The sequence below is a fragment of the Phasianus colchicus genome, chromosome 8 (assembly GCF_987193195.1).
Source record: "Phasianus colchicus chromosome 8, bPhaCol1.hap1.1, whole genome shotgun sequence".
Lineage (NCBI taxonomy): Eukaryota > Metazoa > Chordata > Aves > Galliformes > Phasianidae > Phasianus > Phasianus colchicus.
This window is the reverse complement of record NC_143443.1, coordinates 9,537,314-9,562,308: the sequence shown is the minus strand read 5'-3', so window position 1 is coordinate 9,562,308 and position 24,995 is coordinate 9,537,314. Positions and strand designations below refer to the sequence as shown.

Sequence of the window (24,995 nt, the reverse complement as noted above, 5' to 3'; positions counted from 1 at the left end):
CAAAAGTAGCACCAGGCTGAGCCAAACAACCCTTATTTGTTCAGTTGAAAGCATCTTTCAAATCAAGTGATCAGCAAAGTTTTCAAAGGCAGTAAGGTGTTTAATGTCCATGTACACTTGATTATTCTGCATTAGTGTCAGTTACTGCCCAAACCGCAATGCACAGTGAATTTGACTCTAAGGCTTACTCTTACACCACTTGCATTTCAACTTTGGGGAGAGCATGATGTAAATCAGGGGAAGAAGCAGTGCTCCAGATGGACACTGCAACTCAGTTTTGGTCTGAGCACTGAATGTGCAGAGTTTGGTTAATAGCAGTTAAAGTTTTCTCGTTGCACTGATATTCAGTGAAACAGCTACAGTAACCCTGAACTGACAGAATTAGAAGTGGAATTAGCAGAATGCTGCAAGACAATATTTCATTTCCTGCAAATGTTTTCCCTGTTAATAAATGTCTGCCAGAAAGGACTCTGTGGGGCAAGAATATCTGAAGATACGGAAAACTTGAAGAAGCACTCTTCTGTGTTGCTAATGACTTGGTCAACTGAGAGCATGAAGTATAGCTCATTTTTGTTTGTTGTTAGGCAAAACATGCTTGATTCCTAAGTGTAGAAAATATGAGTTTTTGATATCACTACTTAGTCTAATTGACTCATCTGAGTCCTGTTTGAACCCTATGATTCATGATTTTTCAAATTAGTAGGGACATAGGTAGGATAATCTGTGGATATAATCAGTAGAACATTCTCAATGCTTTCCACTGTAATGGATTATCCTGTCATTTACAGTATCTCTTATTTCTGTTATTATCTCAGCTTCACATCCCAATTAAAAGCCTCATTAGTTCATTCCTGAGGAAGCTGCCCCTCTGTGTTGCTGCTGACAGCTGAAGGAAGTGTGTCAGCTTGCTGTGTAGAGCGTTATTTGCTTGAAGCTGGCAGTTCGCTTTAGCATAGCCATCCTCCTGCTACACAGGAGATACTTAAGTGTCAAGCGTTTTCAAGCCATCCATCTTCTTTGGTTGTTCCACCCACCCATGCTCGAGCCACATCCACCAGTGCCGGTGCCCCTCTCTGCCTTCCCTTTGTCGTTATGTCATTGTCAGTTGTTCAGTTTACTCAGTGATTAATCATCATTTGGAAGGTTCTGCTGGGAGAAAACAGAAAAGGGGGTATTACTGCAGGTGGTTTCTCTCTGATTAGTTAAAGCCACAATGGCCAGCTGCTGAGTCTTTGTTTGGGCTTCTTCTGAAGACTGCATGGGCTTTTTCCTTACCAGAATTAAACTGCGCTGCTAACTGCGGGACTGCCTTGGGTATCCCACTGCTGTATGCTGAAAATTAGACCTGTTAAGCTCAGCAGATTTGGGCTGGTGTAATGGAGGAATCAACTCTTCTGCAAAGATTAATAGAGGGTTTTTTTTAAGGAGATCCTTGTTCTGTGTTCACGCTAACCCTGTTATGGAGTTAGCAGCAGAGCTTTACACCACATGTCCAGAAGCACCTGCCTGGATCTTTTGTGCATGAAAGACATAACGTTACCCAGAAGCTCAGTGTCACATTTCTCCTTTCTATTTATTTGTACCAACTTTTTGATGAAGTAATAATTATGTAGAATAAACTCTAAGAAGGAGGAATGGTAACATTCAAAACTGTGGTAAACAAGAGAACTCTTTGAAATTTTGCTTTTGTCTTCTGTACAATGACTTGAATGCAACTTTTTCAATATCTAAAGAGTTAAATATTCCACATATTGTCTCTTGTTCTGTACTTCTTGACAAGCATTACTTACCAAAACTTATGTTCAGCTAGAAACCTGGTTGATGACAGTAACAGCTATTCCATGCTTTCAGATCTGTTAGCTTGCCTGAGTATTAAATTGCTCTTCATATTTCTCTTGCAGATTAGTATTTCTTTTTATGCTACAGCAGCTTTTAATGTCATCAAAAGGAGATGAGATGAATAAGATATGTGTGGGAGGATAAAGCAGTGGTCACTCAAAGTATCCTGCTGTTTACTCTGGCCGCAGAGTTTATAGTCCCTCCCACAGGACAGCTGGCACTGGGCTATGATTTTAGTACTTGCATTATTTGCAATGCACAGCCTCCAGTCATGAAATGACAAACTCTGAGCATTCAGGTAAACTTGTAGCAGTTGTATTCTGATGGACAGGTTCGTTAATATGATGGGGTAACTCTGAGCAACACAGTGAAAGGCTACTTTTTTGCATGCTTACTTACTGTTTGTTTTATTATATGTGTAAGAAATGGTGGCTGGGTGATTAAATGGGGGTGGAAAGAGCTTGAAGCACAGCTAGATATACTGAAACTTGAAGAAGATGCAGACAGGGGATTAGGTGCTTGCACATTTAGCTAAAAGCATTTCTCAGTTTTTGTGCAAAAGGCCCTTCTGTTTGGTAGTTTTCACCCCACCTGGTAAGGGCGCTCCTCCCCATCTTATCTACATGCAGGAAGTGAAAGGCAAGAAATCCAAGGCAAGCAAATAGTGGTGGTGAATGAGATAGCTTTAAGCAGTTTTGTCATGCAGACCTGCTATTCGAGCGCAACTGGGTATGGCCATAGTGAGCATTCCTCTGCCTGGGAATGATTTTCCGGGGGTGTTTCAAAGAATAAAAAAGTAGCCTGCATGCCCTTTATTGTCCCAAGGCCTAAGCTAGGACATTTCGGGGGAGGGAGAGGGATAAGACAAGCCAGTAGTTGCATGTATGAGACTGTACACGGGCCTGTGTCCTCACCAAGAATGCAAGCATGGGTGGTAGGTAATGTGCTAACAACTGCTGTTGTAAGCTGCACTACTAGTATGTCTTCAATTCTGGGGGAAATCAGGAGTCAGATGAAGGGGAAAGAAAAACAGGAGATTTGCTTAAGAATCAGAAGATTTTGAAACAAGTTGTTTGAGTGTTTAATTGCTCATGCTCTGAGCTTTTGGAAAGTGTCCATCTAGCGTTTCTGATGAGGCCAAAATTGCTGTCTAGCAGCACTTAAAATAAAGAACACAGGGAGTTTTCCTCAACAACACATCTCTAACAGGGGTGAGCGCTGTGAGGGAAAGCACCAAAATGCACATGGCTTTCAGTAACATCTCAAGGTCTAGTAATACCTCTAGCTGTCAGTGCAGGAGGGCTCACCTGTCCAAATGCACAGACAGGCAGAGCTCTCTTACAGTTTGTGTTAGTGCAGCAGCATAAATTCTGGTATCACAGTGTACCTACACAGATGGATGTGTCCCTATGCAAACAGGAGATGTTTGGTTTTTGCAGCTCTAGGTCATTTTACTGTCCAAAATGGGAGGCTGTGAAGGAAAGAGTGGCAAGAGAAAGCATTGAGAGAGGTCTTACCCATTAGGATGGCTTTTCTTCCAGAAATTGCCTGGCACACACCAAGAAAGGAGCCTCCCAGAACCAGGTAGTTCTGGTCTTGGCCCTTCTTTGCACTTACTCAGCATTACAAGAAAAATCTGGCTGTGAAACGCTTGTCGCTCACAGTATTCATGTTTTGCCAATTGATATGTGACTCATGCTATTTCGCAGCTGTTTCAGAACCTTTTGCAACTACTTGTTTATTGATGTATGTAAAAAAAAAGTTGATGAAAAGGCCTAGAGAGTAACTGAGCTTTTTAGAGACCTACTCAGAAGAAACTGCTATGGGAAAGAATTGGATCATGTTTTTAGGGCTCATGTGAGTGCTTCAGATAAAGTTCACAATGCTGGTTGCAATTTGAAAATGGCAAAGATGGAGGAACTGAGGAGCTATCTCAAAGCCCCTTGCCCTTATGGCTTCTTCCCCTTCCTTGTCATCCCACAGCCAGTGTGGAGGAGCAGTACTCAGTTAACAGCAGGGGCTGGGGCTCCTAGGACACAAGGGACCTTTCCCCTTTGGAGGAGTGGGTGTCGTCTTTCTCCCAACAAAGCAGAAGGCTCCAGGGGGTGTACCCAAATGACATCCTAGCTGTTGGGGTCAGCATCAGCTTGTCATCAAGAGGTCAGTTTGCTTCTTCTGTCCTGTGTTTGCCAGTAGCTCCTGCAAGGTCTCTAACACAGAGCCAGGCAGTTCCTGCAGCCTTAGGAGCTGAGAGAACCACAGAAACTGATTATTGCTTTTGTGTTGGGTGCTCAGAATTTTGCAACATCAAAATTTTCCCACTGTGATTATTTTTGTTCACTCAAGCTTTATTTAGTGCATCATAAAACTAGGTTAATATGTCTTCACCACTACGGTTATTGTTTTTTAACCAAGTTACAGAATTCAGTGGACTTTGAATGCAAGCACAGGCTAAACCTAAGAGTAGGTTAATTTTTAAAGCATGAAAATCAAGTTGGTGTGTTGTCCCTAAAAAGCACCTAAATTCCCAAGAATATGTTTTAAAAGTAACATTATTCTTTTAATTATTTTATTATGAATAATTTTTTTAAAAATAGATTTAAAAGAAAAAACGCTTGAAAAAAACAAGGGAGAATAGAGAGATCAATGAAGCAAGCTGACTGCAGGCAGCAGATGCTGATTTTAAAAATGTCAAAATAATGTAACATTAAATACACTAAAGAAACTAGTTCTATTCTAACTTATACTAGAAAATCAGTACATACTGAGATTTCAGAAGGAGATTGCTTTTGTTACTTGATTAATGCTGATAATATGTCTGCTGTTTTGTTGTACCACGAGGTCTATCTACCCTGTTGTTAACAGTGCAGCTGCATCAGTTCAAAGACTATACTAAATTAATGTACCTCTGTATTTGACACGGTGTCCAGTTTTTACACAAATGTGCACTCCAGTCCAGTTCCTATTGAACTCTTCAATGCTTCTCTCAAACCTCCTGTTCACTGGAGCCATTTTGGGAATGGGGTGTGATGCTGTGATTAACTCTAGAGCAAGCAGCTATTTTTAGCATTTACATATTTGCTATAGAGCAGAGCCCAAGATTTCATTCCGTTGGATGAAATCTGCACTGATTTGGTCGCGTGTAATCCATGTCTGAAGAACAGTGGAATATTAAAGGAGTATCGTGCTTCAAAATGGCAGAAAAGCCAATGATCCTACTGTCCTCTCTTTTTAAATATGATTAGATCAGATATGTGTACATAATGGAAAGGTAAATTTTTGTGTTCATTATTTCTTACCATTCCTTTACTGTGCTCTTTTGAAACAGTATCTTTCTGGAAATAGTATTTAATTGTTTTTGTCCACTTCATGAGGTATGACTTCATGAGATATTAAGTTGACTTTATGTGACTGTGCGTCAGCACTGCGTGTATGTTACCGTAGAGCTGAGTCTTCCTCTTTGTAGCTAGCGATCCGGTTCTCTCACTACTTCCTCTGTGCCAAAATGTACAATGTTAATGGCACTGAATTTTTCACAGGTGGGAACATTTTAATAAATCGAAGAATTTCACCTATTCATATTTTACTAACTGAAAAGATTTCTTTTTCTGCAGTTATTTTTATGGTTTCCAACAGTGTCCTTTAGGATTGTATAACAGCACTGCATAAATCCTCAAGTGAACTTGTTAATGCATATCAGGTTCATCAGCACATAAATAGCTTTTGCTGTTTTGTGGACCCACCATGTTTTGAGAGCTGGAGCAGAAGAGTAAAGTAATTTGTTTTTGTTAATTTCCACACTCTCACTATTTACTGCTCAAAAAGTTCTGCTTCTGTGTTCTCCCCTGTTGATGCAATTTTGGGTGATGAGTCAAAGAGCAACTTTTGGTTTCTCACATAATGAAGAAAAACAATTGGTTCACTGAGCATCATTATCTTTATGATACATTAATTATTAATGAAAAAATTAATATGGACCAATAGTACAAAGTCTTCTTAATTGAGGGTAGCTAAGAGGACAATTTTCTGGGAACAAAAGAACAATGAAACATAAATGTATTTACAAAAATATGCACCAGAAAAATATTTGCAAATGCAGTCATTGTGAAAACCAAGAATTATACCAAGCTGAGAACGTGAAAGACTTTGAGATGCATGCAGACAATTTCTATATAAATACTTCTTCCTATAATGATGAAAAGGGAAACAGACACTGAGTGCCATTTACTTTTTGTGCTAGTAAATCCAGTGAAAGCTTCTCAGCCAAACCAATATCCAACTGGAAAGTGGAATTGTGTTCAAAATTTTTTCCTTAGGAAAAGGATGTACTTTTTGATGGAAAAAATTCAATTTCTTCTTAAATGTAAGAATTGGGTCATATGATCAAAACAATTGATTACATTTTTAAGTCTCAATTCCACTTCTGCCTTTTTGTCGTTATTTGTTTTTTGTTTTTAACTCTGTGGTGAATTTTCAAGGCACCTGTGTTCTCAAACTGAAAAAAATAGCAGTGACAGGGCAGCGGGAGGGGGAAAATGAAATTATTTCTCATTCAGCAAATTGTAGCATTTGATGGGAAAATATTTTTACTTCCATATGTTTAAATGCTCAGCTGCCAGGCCAGATCCCTTCACAAACCCAACACGCACAGCGATCTGCTTGCACACATAGAAGCTAGAATAAATAGAATCTCGCAAAATTAAGAGAATTACCAAGTTAACTGAGGCTCGTTCAAGTGAATATACATTGCAGTTTGGGGTACTGTCCTTCAGCTGATAAAATATTTTATAGCAGTGATCATAAAACCACATGTCATTTCCTTTGTTTATATTCTTTTTGAGCTTTGAGAATATGTTCAAGAGATCTTGCATCGTGTCTCCTGAAATGACAAACCTACACAATTCAAGTGTTGTCATACGATAGGTGTATAGAAGAGCGGAAATCTTGCAAATCCCGCTGGCACCATTGATGCCAATAGCGTTGGCTGGAGGTGCAAATGTTCCTGCCGGAGCTGTTGCAGTGGAAATGTGCACCAGATGAACAGCTGCCCTCCTCACTCAGCAGGCAGATTCAGCATGCCGAAATAGCTGCTACATAAAGCACGGAGAGAAAAGAGCAGATTAACGCTATTTCAGCTGTAAAGTACAGGAAGATGTCTTTCCCATTGTGACTATAAAAAGTATTTTAATATTTATGTCATATTTATTTCCATCTCTATGAGTGGGGCATTGATATAGATTGTTGTACATAAAGATAGGAAAATTGCCTGAATATTCCATTGTGTTATTTATTCATCCACAAGCATCCATTACACAGTTTATTTTCCAATTAATCCTATCAGACAAATGTTATTCGCCTTCTCTTTCCCCAACAGCAACTTCCTTCCCATGAAACAGTTTTTTCTTTGTGAGAATTAATTAGATGGTTCTTGGTGATTTTCTTGTGGTTGGTATGATACAGGAATAACCATATAACAACAACTGGCAACAGTGCTATTTCAGAAAGACCACTTACAAGAAGACAAAGTTCAGTAGTCTTCAGAAAGATTTTTTTCACGGCAAACTGTACTTGTAATGTGTGTTTCTGAACAAGGAAAAGTGGGAGATAAAGAAACAGAAGTGATTTCTTCTTTCTTCTCTTCACCAGTTTTGAACTTTGTGGCCCCTTCCCAAAGTTTCCTAAAAAAGAAAGAACAATGAAAGATAATGAAAAAACTGAAAGATTATGAAAGAACTGAAAAGAAGGAAGTTCTTCACATGCATCAATGAACTGTTAGAAGGTAAGAAACAAGGAAGGAGAATAAATGATTGAGCTGCTCAATGTAGAGATGTCAAGGGAGAGTTCTTTGGGAACCAGTACTGGTCCTGAGCTATTTTCCTTCTTATAGATATACTTGCTTGTGAAGTGGGTGGTGGCAAAACGAATGTACTCACTGATGTGACATTATTTAAGGCAGGTAAATTGTAACACCAAAACAATAAGGACTTAAAAATTTATAGAAGACTTTCTTGCTATAGAGTGTATAGGAAATAAAAAAAGCAGATGAAATTCAGTACAGATTAAAGCAAATTAGCATATATGAGGAGGAAAACACAATTGACACTGCATGCACAGTAACAAGCTCAGAACTGATCACCATCATGATGGCACTATCATAGATTCTGAAAATATTTAGTCAGTGTTTAGAAGTGGGGGAAAGGAATACACATGAACAGAATTAGGAAGAGAGGAAGGAACAGAAAACAGGAAAAAAAAGTTCGGTCATTGCAGAAAACCATGAGTGCAGCTGAAAGGTTAGCACTTTGCATGGAAAAGAAATGATGGATGAAGAGTTTATGGAAAGCTGTAAGAAACTGTCAGTCATGAAAAAAGTGCCAAAAGAATTCCTTGTCTCCTTCTATGCAATAACCAGAAGCCATTGAAAGAAATTTATCATTTATTCATTGCAGACTGAAAACAAGCCAAAGATGTTACTTCTCACAGTGTGCAGTAAAACTCTGGAAATCACCATCACAGGATGCTGCAGATTGTGACTGGCTTGTATGGTTTGAAAGTAAATTAGAAAAATCAATGGAAGAAAAAGCCCTCTCTTAAATATGAGGACTTCCTTGTTCAGGAAGCTCCTGAGCTCCAAATTACTTCAGAGTGAGGAAGCATACTATGGACAGAGCACTATTCCTCTATCTTGTTTTACTCTTTTTGATAACCTGACACTGGCTGCAGCTGGTGGCTTGGTGTCCTGAATTGTGGTTGGTACTTTCAGCCAGCAGGAATGTTGAAGTAGTAGCTTGCCTTTCCTTGGAGCTAAAATGGGTAGCAAATGGGTAACTTGTAATACAACTGCTTGATGCACTTTCAGAGAGGAAGCATGTGGTGATTTTTGGAAGAAAAGATGTAGCAATAAATATTTAGATAAACATATATTGAGATGGGAAAAGGCAAGATACTTGAGTATTTCAAGAATTGCCTTGGCTGTTAGTGTTGTCTTTTTCAGGAAAGAGGTGGGTAAAATGCCATCTCATTGCTGTTTCACAGAAAATAATATTTGAGACGTGAGCAATGTTGCTGCAAAGAGCTGATAAAGGTTATTACCTGCCCCAGTGACCATGGTATGACTTGAGAGCTAGAAGTTCAAGTCCTGTCCTTTGAGAACTTCAGCAAGAAACTGACTTGTCAGAGCTTTCTACAGGGGCAAGACTCATCTCTCAAGGCCTACTTCCATATGTACAGTCAGAGTATGCAGTCACAACCAGCTGTGAAATCCCATTTGAGTGGAGGTTTGCAAGGTCAGATCCACAGCCAACCAATGTCCTTTCATGTTCTTATCTGTGCACAAAAATGTAATTTCAATTCATGATTCGGTTTTATATTTGCCTTAGGAGAAATAAGACATTTGATTTACTCCCCTGAGAAGAAATAAAATAGATGGGGAATATGTTTTTCACATGTTCTCGAGTATACAGTGGCTTAAAGGTTGAGTTCAGTTGCATAATCCAAGGGCTACATGTCTTGCTGTACTGAAAACATACAAAGAAGTCTTTGTTTTCTGAAAATTCTTTTTTTTTATTTTTCTTCTTCTTCTTCTTCTTTTCAGTGAAATTCACATTTCCTATCTCTTTTGAGTGAGGCTTTGAAGCAGAATGTAGCTCCCAAAGGTGGGTAATCTTAATGCTAATTTACTGTGCAACAATGTGCATTATTAAAAGGACATGTGAATGATTCATCCAGTGAATGAAGAAAAATTATTCCAAATGATTATTGATGAGTTAATCAAGATAGCCACGTCAACTTTCTTTGTCCATTACTGTGAGCAGTATCTCACAATCATAATAATAAGAGCCAAATGTTAATGACTGAGGTAATAAGAACCTAATGAAGAGCAGTGAAAAGTAATCTCTTTAAATAGTTTACAGTTTTCATAATCACTGAAGTGGTCAGTTGGTCCCATGATTCTTCATATTTCTTAATGTATGTTTACTATCAGCTTTTGTTTTTAATTTCTGTTTTCTTTCTCCATAAGGTGAGCAAATAGAGAAATTAAAGACCATAAAGCGGTATAATAGCATACTAAACAAATCCATTTTGTAATATGAATTCTTTCTAACACAAAAAGATTTTTCACCTGGAGTTATAGGTAGCTAGGAGTGTGCTGCTGCCTTTCATTTCTTTTCTTCATTAATTCTTTTGTTAAAAATAATCCCTATCAGCACAGATTTAAAGTGTATTTGGATAACTGAGATTGTTGACTGCTTCATTGTAGGAGATTTCTGGGGAACAACATTTTACATGCTTTCTTTCCTGTTGTGTTTGTGATACACAAATAAAGAATTCAGGCACTGGCTTGGGTGATGGACCCAGTGAGCAAATCTACTCAAATTCCTTTTTGTGACTGGTATTTTTTCCTTGACTGTATACTTGATTTGGCTTTTTCTTTTCCTGCAGTATCTGGAGTTGTTCTTTCAAAGTATGTTTTATTTTTTCTTCAACATAACATTTGAAAATTTGGTGAATACTCTTGTGTTACATTAGACCAACAGACTTGCCAGGTACTTCTCCTTCAGACTGGTCCACAAAGCATCCATCCATCTTCTTCTTTCTTTTCCCAAATGATGACGCTTCCTAGCAGCCTCTAATCAAATTTGGACCATTAGTGCAAAAGATCAAAAGCCACAAAATTAGAAAGTGTCATAGAAATGTCCTGTGTGGCCCCTGCAGTGGCATCGGATAGTAAATAAAGGGGGCTGGTGTATGTATAGTGTGTGGAGAAACAGTTTGGCTTGTACAGAAATTTCTGATTCCATTGGTCTTTTCCAGTTCTCTTTCCCGGACAAAAAACTTCCATTTTACAGGTTCCTCACATGATTGATTGATTCTGAAGGCTAGATGAAGTTGAGTAGTTCAGCTTCTCACAGTTTGTTGGGTGGGAAAAACGTAACTTTATTTTGCCATATGCAATCAATTCTGATGTGGACAGGAACACAACTTTGTCACTCAGACTGCTGGGAGCCATTTTTCCAGGCTCAGCAGGAACTTTCATCACCAAGCCCAAGCCCAACTAACCTATGTCTTACAGCCCACTCAAACCTCTTGCACACGACCCACTCTAGAGGCATTGCCTGTCTCACACCAATGTTGTCTGGACACTCATTGCAAGTTGAGAAGGTGCATGATAAACCTGCCTGCTAAGATGTTGTTTTGCTTGTGGCTCCCCAGAAACTTTTCTTTTGCTTCTTTGTGTGACAGACCAGGTTAGTGGGAACTGCTGAACCCCAATGCCTTGACTCAAGACATTATGGCATGTGCTTCAGGTGAATGACAGCTGTGAACCATGATGCATATTAAAACACCACAAAAAGAATAATAAAAGGGCATTGGTGTTTCAGCAGCTGCTGAATTTGTAAAGGTTCTCACTGCAAAAGGATTTGGCAATTACGTGCTACTGCAAGTTGTGAGAAAGTTTAAAATCTGATCTCTAATTATGCAAGTCTAAAGTATGAACAACTCTGACATGATAGGGAGCTGAGCTGGCTGGGAGAAACCTTGATCAACATTCTTCATTTCTGGCTTTTGTGGGTGAAGTGAGAATGAGTAAGAATTGGTCTGCCATAGAAAAATTAAGAAATCTAGACTAGCCTCTCCAGTGACCATATATGACTGTACCCTCTCCATCTGCAGAGGCAGGACAAGTCAAAGATGCGGTGTATGAGCAGCCAGTGCCTCTGGTACAAAAATGCCAATGCAGAGCAGGCTAACTACATGGCATAAGCTCAGTGTAGCTCTGCTGACATCATTGAGTTAGTAAAGACTTCTATTCATATGCAGCAGATCCAGTGCAGACATGGTCCTGGCTGTTCAGGCAGTGTTGTACAGTAAAGAAGTAAGAGTGTCTGCTTCTAAAGGTCTCCAAGATGTTTGGTACGTAGCTTCTGGATGACTGAATGAGTGTCTGCACAATATCGGGTAAATTACATGGCACTATAGGAAAGAAGTTATGGGGTGAGATAGACCCTCCCCTTGCAGGAGGCTGATGTCTCCTCAGATCTGATGAAGTAGAAACCTTCTACTTCTGCTGTCAGATGCTTGTCCAAGCCCTTTGCTTGAAGAATGATTAGATCCCTATCTAATCCCTATCTAACTCTAGTTCTAATCTTTAGAACCTGCCCAGGCTGCAAGCAGACAGCTGATGTTTCTTTGTGGTATAAAATACTGTATTCATTTTTTTCAGACTCAGCTCTTTGGGAATATTCTTGGAAATCTGGGAATACCTGTATCTGCACAAGCATACTGATAATTACAGGAGAAAATTGATGTGGGGCAGCAATGGTGTGCTTGAAAACAACAGTTTGGGATTGCTGATGGTTTACAGCAGCAGCCTGATGACATACTTTTGCTGGAAGACCAGCTCTCTGAACTGCAGGAATAAAAAGCAAGGCTTGGCATCTGAGAGCAAGTATGATCCATGAGATGAAGTGACCCAGCACAAGAAATCTCATGCTTATTCCCTGCAACCTGGCATTGAATCTTCATGTCTGACTCTTCCTGTGTTTGAAACAAATTCTTATTTTTTTATATATCTACTCAAGCATCACACATACGTAGTTGACTGTAGTCCAGTATGAGACTGAATATGTATGTGAGAAAGAAGGAGGTAAAATAAAGTAAATGAAAGCCTTCTCCAAGGATTTTGGACCACTCCGGATTATTCCAAAGAAACAAAAGTTTCTGTTTACAAAGTGAGACAGCAATCAGTCTCTTTCTATCTTTGGGGCTTGCATCTGCAAGGTGCTTGTAGAAAGTGTACAAAATATTTTATGTTACTCAATCTCTTCACTTCTTGAGTTGGCAGATGTGTCTCTGTACCAATTCAGTCTGGTTCCATGCATCTTCTGCAGATACTAGTATGTAGCACATGGTCCTTTCATTCAAGTTGGTTCCCATTTACAGGTTGCATTCAGTTCTTCTGCTCCTCTGCTTCAAAAACCCCTTCCCAAATGGGGGTGAGGCAATGGCACAACCATGGTAGCAATGAAATGGTAAGCTTCATGCTTAGAGGGGTGTCTTTGTTACAGCCAAATCCTCTGCCAATTAATTGCAGCTGTAATAAAATTTTAGCTGGCTTTCTTTGGGAGTTACCATCTGGCAAATCATTCAGTGAATCTTTCCGCTCACCCACACCCAGTAAGGTTCCTCTTTTTTTTTTTTCTTTTTTTTTTTTCCTGAAACGAGAAGATAACTGTTATAATTTAGCCAGTCTGTATTTTTCCTATATCTGACCATTCCTTTTGCTGAAAGAAAACTACATGAAGTGCCACTGACCATAAAGGGGTAGCTTTTGTTCTTCATGTACTTAGTTGGTGGCTGATGTTCATATGTCTTCTCTGCTTCAATTCAAGCAAATACCGTGATTGAATTGGCAAATTAACATGACAATGTCAATGTCAAGACCCATTACAATAAAGTGAGAAAGATCTTATTTGCAGAGTAGTTTCTTAACAGCCTGGTTATGGAGGAGCACTTTCCCCTCTGGAACTGCATAGGTCATGTAATCACAAGGAAAAGTCTGTGGTGATTAATTTGTTCATCTATTTTCATGCTTTTTTTTTTTCAAAAGAATTCCTGAGAAGACAACAGAAGTGTCATTTATCCAGCTCCCATCACAATCCCTTAGCTGATTTTTTAAAGAAGTTCCTAGAAACGCTGTTTTTCATTCCTACAGTTTTGTTTGGTGACTTTAACTGAGGCAGACTGGAACAGGCAATAAACTTCAAAATCTTCAAAACCCTTCCCTTCCCTTTCCTTTTCTTTTCTTAAGAGGAGGATGTGATTTGGCCATGTGAGGATCTCTCACCTGGCTTTGTGGAGCTTTCAGCTGGTTTTGAGGGCCACATCCTGTTCCAGCTATACCTGCACAAGGTTTGTTAACACAATTTCATTGTGCTCAGCTGTGTGTCAGAGTTGCTTTTTAATGCCCTCACTTAATCATAAGGATATTTAAATGGTTCTTTCTCCTGATTATGAGGACTTGCATGTTTGCTGATTCCCATGATCCTTAATCTGAGAAATATCCTTGTCAAGTCAAAGGAGCTGCAGTGTCTATACTTAAATGGAGTGACAAAATGGATCCTCAACATTTATACGAGTGATATAGCTAGACTGCAGGTTCTAGGTGATGTTAGTTGTCTTCAGAACATTTTGTCAACATTGTGTTTTGTACTGATCGTGTTTAGCTATAGAAGTTTCTTGGTATAACTGTTGTTGGAATAATAAGCAGAAGAAAGTATATTAAGACAAAAGACCCCCAAACTATGCCTTGGATCCACCCTGCTGCATCTTGAGTTTATATTGGGAAAAATGTTCAGGGTGTTGCAGAGTCTCACCTATTTCTTGCATGCTATGTAAAAAAAAAACAAAAAAACCAACCAACCAAACAAAAAAAAACAACAGAACAATTAACCTCCTTTTGCTTTGCAGAAAGATATTTTCCATTTTATCATGGCTGAAAAACCAAATGTAAATGCTGGTGCTTTATAGTGCTGAGACTGCTGCAGGAGAACATTGGTGGGGAAGTTTGCCTGTGAATTTTCAGAAAGGCTGAAGATATGCAGTGCTGGTAAACCTGAGCCATCACCTGACTCCTCATTTCAGAAAAGCGTTCCAAGTTCATCATCATTCTCCATGAAGGTAATTGATTAATTATAAAATCAGATGCTTAGAATGGTTATTTGAGACCTTATAAAATTGGAATAAAATCAAATAGGAAAGATTCAAATATTTTTATAAAACAGATTTATTTCAGGAATATTTTGTTTGAATAAGTCCTCACTAATTTCCATCTCTCTGTTTGGGGAAAAAACACTTCCATAAAACTAGTTTTTAGTCTTCTTCACTGTCCCTTTCTTTCTGCTTCTTTTCTCTGTGATACTAAGTTTTTTGTGCAGTTCCACCAACACACCACAGTAACAACATAATACTGCTTTCCAAATATAGCTGCACCGATGGCTTTTTCTGATGGTTAATACTTGATTTTGTTGCTCTGTTAGCCCCTCCTCTTGAAGTGGTGTGGCTGTTCTGCCAATTTTTTTGTAAGATGAGTGTGTGTTTGTATGTGTGTGTGTGCAGAGGGAGTCCAGCCTTTTTGTTGCTCTGGGCCACTGTAATGGATGTTTAGTTGTGAATTGAATGGATACAATAAATATCACCCCTTTGATAACTAAAGGCTCAATGGTTTTTAAACTTTACAAAACCAAACTATGTTTTGGTAGCAATAGAAGGTGTATTTCTGGTAAAAGATTTTATATTCGCTGTGCTGTGATTCTATATATGCTGGAAACTATAGTGTTAGGTGTTTCTTTTTTTTAGTCAGATGACGTGGCTTTTCCCTTCTGTTTAATTGTTTAGCTCTGTTTAATTGTTCAGTGTTACATTTTAAACTGCACTGAACACAGCACTTTTGAGGAGGAAAGAATTAATAAAATGGGGTGAAGTTACGATTAAAAAAAAAAATGGTTTTTTTTTTTAAAAAAAAAAAAACATGACTTTTTGAAAGGCTGTATGCTGCAGTCTCTAAACTGCTCAAGTTGTTGTCGTGTGAACTCATTTGTAAGCAGGAAGACAGAGGACTCAAGTGCCTCATTCCATAGTGTGAAATGAAGTTTGTGGGTGGACTTTTCACTGGCCTGCATTGTGCTTTGTCTCCTTGTGACACGCTGGTTAAATGGACAGGACGAGCCTTTGTAGCTTTGCAGTGTCCCATTGTTATTGAGCACATGAGAGCAGTGCAGCATTGGTGCAGCTGTTCATTAACTGGAGATTAGAAAACCTGGTGCAGGGCAAACCAGAAAATGCTAGATCATAGTTTTGAATCTGAATCTCGAAGATGCTTCTGGCAATGTGAAACACTCCCTTTCCTTAAAAACACGATTACCTCTAATCCTCATTGTGTGACACTGCAGATGGAGACAGTATTGAGCATCTATTAGCAATTCAGATACACAGGGCTGAGACCAAAGTTTTGATCTTTTATGCTTTCTGAGGATGTCTGAAGAGTATTTTTGGCCTGGGGGTTTTACACAGACCTATTTGTGAGAAATGCTGAGCTCCCATTTCTTTTCTTTCTGCTTTGCTGAGGGTGGGGTTCTGAAAGCCACTGCTGAAAACTTCAGTTGTAGCCTGTCTTTTTGAAGTAGTTGCAATTTAAATACTTTGTGAGCATAAAGTATTCTAATTTCCTCTGGAATAACAAGCATCTTCTTTTAACAGTAGCCGAGAGGGGACCAGCTAGAGACACTTTTCATGCACTCTCCCCAGCTCATGCGAAATATCATACCTCAGGGTACCATACATGTTCTGCTTAGCTGACCTGGACATTAACCATTGCCTTTAATTCTAATAAGGAAGGAAGGAGTTGATGTGGACTGCAGGTTTGGGATGTTTGCTGGAAGGCTAAGATGTGCTGCCACCTTGAATTGAGGGCTATCAGGTGCTTTATCTATTCACAGAATCCCAGAGCAAACCGAGGGGTCCAGAGGATGTCGTGTGTCTGTTCTCATGAGGCATTTCAGATGTCCTGGAAAAGCCATTAAAAATTGAAGAACACTGTACTTCATCCCTTGTGCAGACAACAGGGCTGGGGAGCGCCACTCCGGGGGCATTTTAATGCTGGTGTGAAGTCTAGATGTTTTTCTGGCAGGTCTGTGTTGATAGTTGGGAAATTGGGTTTTCGTGTAAACTGGAAGGCTTGTTTTCTGGATACTCCCAGTTTTATCACGGTCATTGAAACTCTGTTAATGTGGACCAATTTGCCCTTGCTATTTTTTACTCATTAAGCACTTTATTTAAGAAGCAGACATCACAGAACAAGGTAAAAATATCAATCGACATGTTGATCACAGAGAAGGCAATCTGTCACATAGATTTCTTCTGCAGAATGCTTATGAATATGGGACTCATGAGATAGCAACTCTGTTGCTTTGGCTGTGGTGCAAAAGATTAAAGCTTGGAGCATTTTGTTTGATTGATTTCAGTATAGCAGAGTCCTTTGCTAGTATGTGACAAGTGGCACTGAGACAAAGGATGATTTTCAGAACGTGCTGAGGGAGCCTGGGGCAACTTTCACAGAGGTCACAGAAAAGGGTCTGTCCCAGCTCAGTGGGTAAGTGATCTCCCTGCAGGAGAGAGCAACTTCTGCTTTTACGTACCTGAGTTTCTTATTTGCTCATGATGTGACAGTATAAAAGACAATCAAAATTAGTTAACATATCCAATCTTTTTTTTCTTGGTAAGTCTTTTCAATTACTGAAAACTACTGTATTTTCCAAAATTAAAATACTGCACTGAGTTATCAGTATTCTTGTGTATTCTTTCATGTTCAAAATGTGGAAGGGTACTCCTAGAAGATGGCTTCTTGTCTTTAATTTAGTAGCTTATACGTACATGATACATTTCAGAAAAATAAAAAGAATCTCAAAAAAAGGTCAATGTGCAGAGTATGAAGTAGTACATCACACTGCCTTACCATATTATTTTTCATTAATGAAAATGTTTAAAAAATCAGAAAATAATCATGGAACTACTAATCAACAATTCTACTAGAGAATGCGCTCATATCTGTATTTTCTTTTTTTCTTATGATCAGAAAACACTGCTCACAGGAACTCTGGCAGTCCTTTTATCTCTGCATAGGGTCACCTGGAATGACCTCAGAATTTCCATATGAGCAATAAAGAGCTGTGCTTTTCAATGCCAGACTTGCTTTCTGGTCCAGCAAGTATAGGAACAAATGCTGAGCTCTTACTATTGCGAACTGCATATTTATAATTTTTTAAACACCTATTTTCAGAGGCAAATTAAACTCCTTGGACAGGATTCACAAAGTTACTCAGGTACTTAAAATGCAGATAAACTCTAGCTGGGATTTTTTAAATAAGCATTAGGACTCCAAAGTACATAACTGCACCTTTGGGCCAAGACTGACCCTGGTTCACTTCTTGAAGATGGGACTTAAGAACCACTGTCTCTCAGAGAGATATCTTAAAGCAAGCAAATATTTTCCTGTATAAAGCTAGGCTTGCGAAAGCGTATGTTTCTGTGTTTTATTTCATTTGGCTGACACTTACATGATGCTTTAAATTCTACAGCATGTGTGCAGCTGACTGAATTTCAGCACCGCGTTTCCTGAATCTGCAAGCTTTGTGCAAAAAAAAAAAAAAAAAAAAAAAAAAGGCAGACTTCACTCATGTTACCAATGTATGAAAGTTTCTTAGAAACTGCCTGACACATTGCCTAAAGTCCCTTAAGACTCAGCAGGTCACCTTGGTCTTGCCTAGGCTCTTACAGCAAGCAGCTTTAGACTCTCTGTTGTGATGTCCCAAGCTGTCTGCTGTAGCAACTTGGTCTTGTGCGTAAAGCCTTTCCTAAGTGCTAAATACTCCTGCAACTCTCTTAATATACTTTGTAGAAAAAATAACCCATCTTTTGGCTAATCTTAACCCATCTTTGGACTTGTTTTTAGTCAGGAGAAAAAGCCAACCTTCCTATGGCCATCACAGTGGGAGTACAGGTTGTACGTAATTCATTTTTGGAGTTCCCAGCACTGCTAGGACAAAAGGTTTAGGGTTCTCAACTGCCTTAAGGTTCAGCTGTTGCAGTATCTCAGGGCAATCTGAATTGTCCTAACCTGATGACTGAATTAGGAGTAAGAACTAAGTTTTTCTAAGTTCCTACTACTTTGGTATAATTTGGGAACAATTTGGAGCAGAGTATATTGCAGCCATGGTTTTGCAGCCACTGTGTTTCACTGCAGATGCACCCATTGCAAATAGAAACCCCTGATATGGTTAGAAAGTACAGTATCGGCTGAAGTGACAATATGTTTGTTAAAATTAAGTTTAAAAGTAAATCACCAGCACAAGCAGGCATGCAATCTGGTGAACAGAAGCTGTTCAGTGCCGTGATGCACGTGCAGGCAGCGCCCACAGCTCAGCATCTGCCACATACAGGTGATCAGCCTGCAGCTGCTCTGACACACAGGTGAGGATGCAGTGTGGGAGAGCATCTCTGATGCCACGCTGCAGCCAGGAGCATCTGTCACCTGGCAGGCCGATCCTCTCCCTCAATTGAAGGAGCCCTATCTGAAAGTGCGTGCTTTAGCATTGCAAAGATTTTATGACACACAAATGGAGAGCACATGTTCTGCTATAAAGAGTAATTGGATGAGGATCTATCTTCTGGAATACTGAATGGAGAGTTCTGATCTGCATGCATAAGTATAATTTGTACTCCAGTCCAGTGCAACACTTAGATGTATGCTTAATTGCAAGTCTCCGAGCTGCACTGAAGAAAAGCATTTGTGGGAATACTGTGCTAGTGAGAGATGAGGAAGCAGCCACATGGATGAATACATGAGAATGGTGCCTTCTTTTTGCAAAGCACATCTCACTGTGCTCTTATTAAAACAACAGCAACCAAGCAACCTACCTATTAAAAAGATAGAAATAAAATAATGGGGGGGAAAAAAGGAAGAAAAAATTGCCTAGAGTAGAATAAAAATCATAATGGCAGAAAGGTGAACAAAAAGCCTGGCATTCTTCTGGTGTTCATAACAATACAGATTGTTCCATGGTGATGTCAGCCACCTGGAATATTTAGATCAGCAGTGTGGAGATCCATGATGCCACAAGAAAATTAATAATCATGACAGAAATGGAATGAAATTCAGTCTCCATCCTTTTTACATATTTGATCTTGAGTTGTACGCTATGTGACAGGACTGCAATTAATATCTCTCGTAAAACAGAAGGCTCATTAAATTGGTCTCATTATGGTTGTTGAGGTTGTGTGACACTGGTGAAAGGGATTCCCCCATTATCTGTGTTTGACACGTATTCCTAATCAACTGGGCCAAGTCTGCTTTATCAAAGGGCTGTCACATGAGTGGAGACAATATTTATTCTGGCTTGTACTATTAAAGTAAAAAATGAAGGTTGCGTTGGCAAACACACAGCTTTCTGTCACAAATGGCCACACAGAGCATTTATTGAGGTGTTCACTTTCTGCAAATGTGATTCTAAATATAGCCCACTTCACCTTTCAGTACCAAAGATGCAGGACACTTGGTTTTTTCTGAACCCCTATTTTTAAGGCATATTTGTTAAATTAAGTTTAAACAGACTGTGAGGATATTTCTCAGCGAAGAAGTGCTAAAGGGCAAGATTACAATCAATTCTGCAATTTCCTCCAAATTTAATAATGAAAAGAAAATCAACAGCCCTACATATCCAGCTTTAGAAACTTATTAGCAACGTGTTCTCCTTTCTATTAAGAGATCTTAATATGTATCACAATATTGCCTCATTTATTGAACATTAAAAAAAAAAATTATATCAATACTGAGTTTGTCAGAGATACAGACATTTCCTCTTTTTATAGAACTATTCATAGAAAATTGAGGATAGCTTTAATGGAGTGAGTCTTTTGGATTTAGAAACATCAATATGCAAATATGGGGGTTCGTCAGCATCACCCTTAAAAGGATTTCATTTTTGTACTGTTACAGCATTGTGTGTTCAAAAGAAACATCTCATATGTTTGTATGAAATACCACTTCCTCCAGTCTTCAAACTACTTATTTAAGTAGGAACTTTTGGATAACAGGTAAATTCATACAATACATGTAAAACCTACGCAAATGCTGCAGAGCTATTTTTGATATTTCATCCTTTTCCTTATGTATGTTCTGTCTCTGTTACTCTAGAGGATGGCTCCTCGTACTCCAATAATACAAAGTGGTTTCTGATTTGTGAGAGAATATGGGAACTGGGAAACAAGGGATTTGACAGTGCTTCTGCCAAGCTGTTGGAATTGTGTTGTAACACCCCCAGTCAGGACTGACTGCTGAACAACAGAGAAATGAAGTGTGAGGGCATTATTGGCCACAGGAGTCCTTCTTCAGTTGTTTAAACATTTTATTTTTTTTTTTTAATGTCAGTGTAATTGCTTTTTTAGATTATCATGAAACTGAGAGAACGGTGATCTATGTTTTGCAACAGGCTCCCCACTCCAGCAGTACTGGATATTGGCTGATAGCTCAGGTGAAGTAAGTGAGTCGAGGAGAAAACAAGTATCCTTCCTCCCCAAAAACATGTGGGAGAATGTGATTGCTGCAACACTTACCATCCTATCAGGGAGCAAGGAAAGGTTGGTGTGAGTGCTGAATCTGAACAAAAGCAGACACTCACCCATGAGCTTTTGGAAGAGGTTTTGCAGGAGGGACATTATAAGCTTAGTGCCTCTTGGCCTCTCCTTTTCTCTTGCCTTGAGGCCAATGATTGAAACTCTGGATGTCTAGGAAGTAAGTGATTTCCCAGTCAGCGTTCTGTCCTGGAAAAGCTGTATCTGCTAATAAAGGGCCTTATGTTTATGATTTGCTCAGCTACGCAGGCAAACTTCAACTGGGACTGTAATTCATAAGAGAACACTTGTCTTCTTCTACAAGAGATGATCTGACTCAGCCTGTTGATGCCGAGAGACTGGTCCTTTATTTCCTGTTGAGAATGGAACTTACATTTTTCTTTCTATTTTCTTCACCTTGCAAGGTGTAAAGCTCTTTATTGTTTCTCTCATCCCAAACAGACTGATGAAAGAATTGTTGTATCTTACAACTGAAATTCTAAAGTAAATTGTTATTTTAACAACAAACTGCATACTCTAACATTTGTGGTATATGGTGTATTCAAAGCATTTGAAGCATGAGAGATGCTAATGTGACCAAGGGGTATCTCCCACGAGAAAAGCTGTCTGTCAGTAACTTTTGAATATGATATAGACTAGCTCTAGCTCAGGTTGTTGCCATGTTAGTGAGTATACAAGGGGAGGATGGCTCTAAACATGCAGTTTTGTATGTTTTTCTGTAAAAAAATTGTAATTGCCTATTGCCAGAGACAGAACGCTGGAGTAGGCAGATTGCTCTTATGTACAGTGTGTAGAACATTGAAACATCACATAGAGATATTATATTCTAAAACAGTTGATCACAACTTGAAAAATAATAACACATTTTTCGTCAAAATAGGCGAAGCTGTAAGTTTCTGATCATATCAGTAATATTCTGTCCTTTTTACAGATATGTCTTTCACAAGCTCCTAATGTTGTGTATACTAATAACACTGTGTAACTTGGTGCATAATTAAGTAATTTAGCATAATGCCACGTGTTTATTTATACCTACCTCAAATTTATTAGATTAAATATCCTGAAAGTCAGTATTGTGAATCAGAAAGCATGGAGCTGATCTTTTGATGAATAATTTGTGAAGAAAGTGATGCTTTTGCAGACGTAAATTGTCAGTTAAGTAAGTATGACTGCACTCTGAAGTTTAACTAGTCCCATTCCCACAAAGTTCCTGCAGGCTTTTTGAAGCTGCTGCCTTGTACATGCAATGATCTCCTTGGCAGCTGCATAATGGCAAGTGGTGGCAATTTGGGTTAGCAAGAACTCCCCGATCATTTCTGTGCTGAGAACAGTTGGCAGCAGCAAGTTACTTTGTTTGGGGCAATTGCTCCTGGTTTTGGTAGGGCCAGAGCTCCCCTTGATCATGTACAGTGCTTAGAGAAGAGTACATCCACATGTATTCTTTTGTTTGAATAGATTATGAGAGCACAACTCTGCTTTCAAATTTTCATTCATTTTTTTATTGCAAAATACTTTATCCAAAGCACTGCAAGATGTTGGCAGAAGCTATGCAGAAACACAAGGCTGTGTTTTCCTAAGTGCATCATTCCCTCTTCAGTGAACTGAAGTCTAAAAGGGAAATTCTAACAGTCAATAAGGAAAGGGAAATACTCCCTTAACAAAGCCGAGTGGGCAAACGCTCAGGCACATTGTGCACACAGTTTGCAAGAAGCTGATGTACTGCAGAAACTTCTAAATAGAACTACTAACAGTGGAAACAAAGTTATTTCTTCAGAGTCTTCCTAGCCTGGACTAAGGAATGGAAAGAAAAATTTTGCATATACAAAGCTCAGAGTTTTGCATTATCCCAAAACAGTGAAGCTGAAAACATAGCTTAAAGTGGCTAGAACAAGATTGGGTCTTTAAATAGTTTTTCATTTAGGAACCCGGAAAATTAGAGTAAGAGAGGTGAAGTTCTGTTTTTGCACTGGGAGCCAACCTCTTCAAGTCAGTGATACCAGAGTCAGTTCAGGCTGATTGTGGAAAACTTTTTCCTTTTTTTTCCCCTTTTTTCCTCCTTCCTTCCTTCCTTCCTTTCTTTTCTTTTCTTTTCTTTTCTTTTCTTTTCTTTTCTTTTCTTTTCTTTTCTTTTCTTTTCTTTTCTTTTCTTTTCTTTTCTTTTCTTTTCTTTTCTTTTCTTTTCTTTTCTTTTCTTTTCTTTTCTTTTCTTTTCTTTTCTTTTCTTTTCTTTTCTTTTCTTTTCTTTTCTTTTCTTTTCTTTTCATAGTAATTATACAGAGAAGTATCAGCATTTTGTCAAAAGAATGTAGTGAAACCAAAGAGCAGTTTGTAATATGTCTGAAAATGTCTGAAAAAGTCTGAAAAAACTGGAGCAAAATATTTTTGTCATGACTGTAGGGGTCAGGATGGTGTTTTGCCAGAAAATATGACCTCAGAGAATTCAGTGGAAATTTCAAAAGCTTATAAATTGAAGTTATCTAGTGAAATGTAGGAAATCCAGTGGTTTGGGTTTTTTTTTGTTTGTTTTGTTTTGTTTTTTGTTTGTTTGTTTGTTTTTTAGAAATACTGCAAATAAGTGAATAATTGAACAGTTATGGGAGTGTGAGAGAAAATCTTGTCCTTCCTTGAATCTTCCTTTAATCTCCCTCTGACCAGCCTTGTCTAATTATCAAGACAACTGATTTCTAACTGCACTGACCAAAAGAAAAGATTGTTTCTTTTTACTCTGCTTAAATAATAAACTTGCTGTGGATTTTAAGAAATGAATGTCCTTATGCAACATGGACATACAATTTTCAAAAGAAATCAAGCCAGACTTCATCAGTTCAGTTACTAAAAATGTGTAGAGATACGATGGGTTTTACAGTTTATATATATATATACTTATGTATGTATATGTACATATATATATACCCTCAGCTGCACTTTTTTTTTTTTTTTAGAAGACTCAAATAAATTAGGCTGTAATTCAGCATCTTATCTACATCTTCCCCATAGGTAGATATGCACAAAGCATACATTTCTTATTTGTAGAGCAAATAGAATAAGCAGTTAAGCTAGAAAACTACTCTGTGACTGCCTGAGCCTTCTCCCAGTTTCTCTTAGTTACTACATACAGCTAGAAATGCCTTCCCTTTTTATGTCTACCTGCAATGCATATCTTACATCCACACTTTCTGTCCTATAGATGATACTATATTAAAACTGTGAAAGTTATGATTGATTTGGGCAATGTGTCAAAGTTATATCAGGAACAACCCTGCTCTTAATTTTCCATTAGTAGATATTATTTTTGTAAAAAATTATTTTTTTCTGGCAGTCATTATTCATCAAAAAGGATTTTTGTTTTCCTCCAAAAGAGTGGTTCAGTGCCTTTTTAATGGCTTTAAGCCTAAACTTCAGCAAGTGTGTGATCAAGTGTACCGGAAAAACCCTCTGTCCGTTGCTAAACCTTATGAAATTGTAGATCAAAAGAATTTTCCTATCTTACAAGGACTGTGGTACTATTCATGGGCTAAAAATGACTGTCAAAGTAATAAAACAACTACTGTTGTCAGGAAAAGATTAAAAGCAGCAGCTGGATTGTACACAGACAACTTTCAAATCTTTCTCTAGGAAGGTAGATGCTTTAGAAAATGATCTGGCTTTTCAGTTGATTTGCCATGATTGGCAGCCCCATAAAATGACGACTGAAACAGGAACTTGCAAAAGAAAGAAGGCTTTTTTTTCCCTATAAAGAGAATATTCTGCTTCTTGCCTTCTTCCAAATTGGACTCTGCACATGGAAGTGAGATGTAATGCAAGTGCCATGGCAGTGACAGGTCTCAGTCTTTTCCTCTGTTTCGTCCAATTTATCCAAACTCTTTTTCTGAAATCATTCCTGCTGTCATTTTTCTCCAGTTGTATTTTAACTTATATTCTTTTTACTGTTTTGGTTTTGTTCCTCAAGTTTTTAGCTTTCCATGCAT

At 38.5% G+C, this 24,995-nt stretch overlaps 1 long non-coding RNA gene across 3 annotated transcripts in view; it reads left to right on the top strand.

Annotated features, from left to right (window-relative positions):
• Positions 1 to 24,995, top strand: part of LOC149917015 (uncharacterized) — a 68,137-nt gene that overhangs the window by 34,251 nt on the left and 8,891 nt on the right. The window contains exons 3-7 of one of the 3 annotated variants that reach the window (XR_016468716.1): positions 7,486 to 7,618; positions 9,029 to 9,125; positions 9,434 to 9,494; positions 14,311 to 14,520; positions 16,338 to 16,957. This is a non-coding gene — a long non-coding RNA (uncharacterized LOC149917015). Of the gene's footprint in view, positions 1 to 7,485; positions 7,619 to 9,028; positions 9,126 to 9,433; positions 9,495 to 14,310; positions 14,521 to 16,337; positions 16,958 to 24,995 lie in introns of those variants that run through there. The other 2 variants (XR_016468715.1, XR_016468717.1) reach the window with 2 other exon arrangements.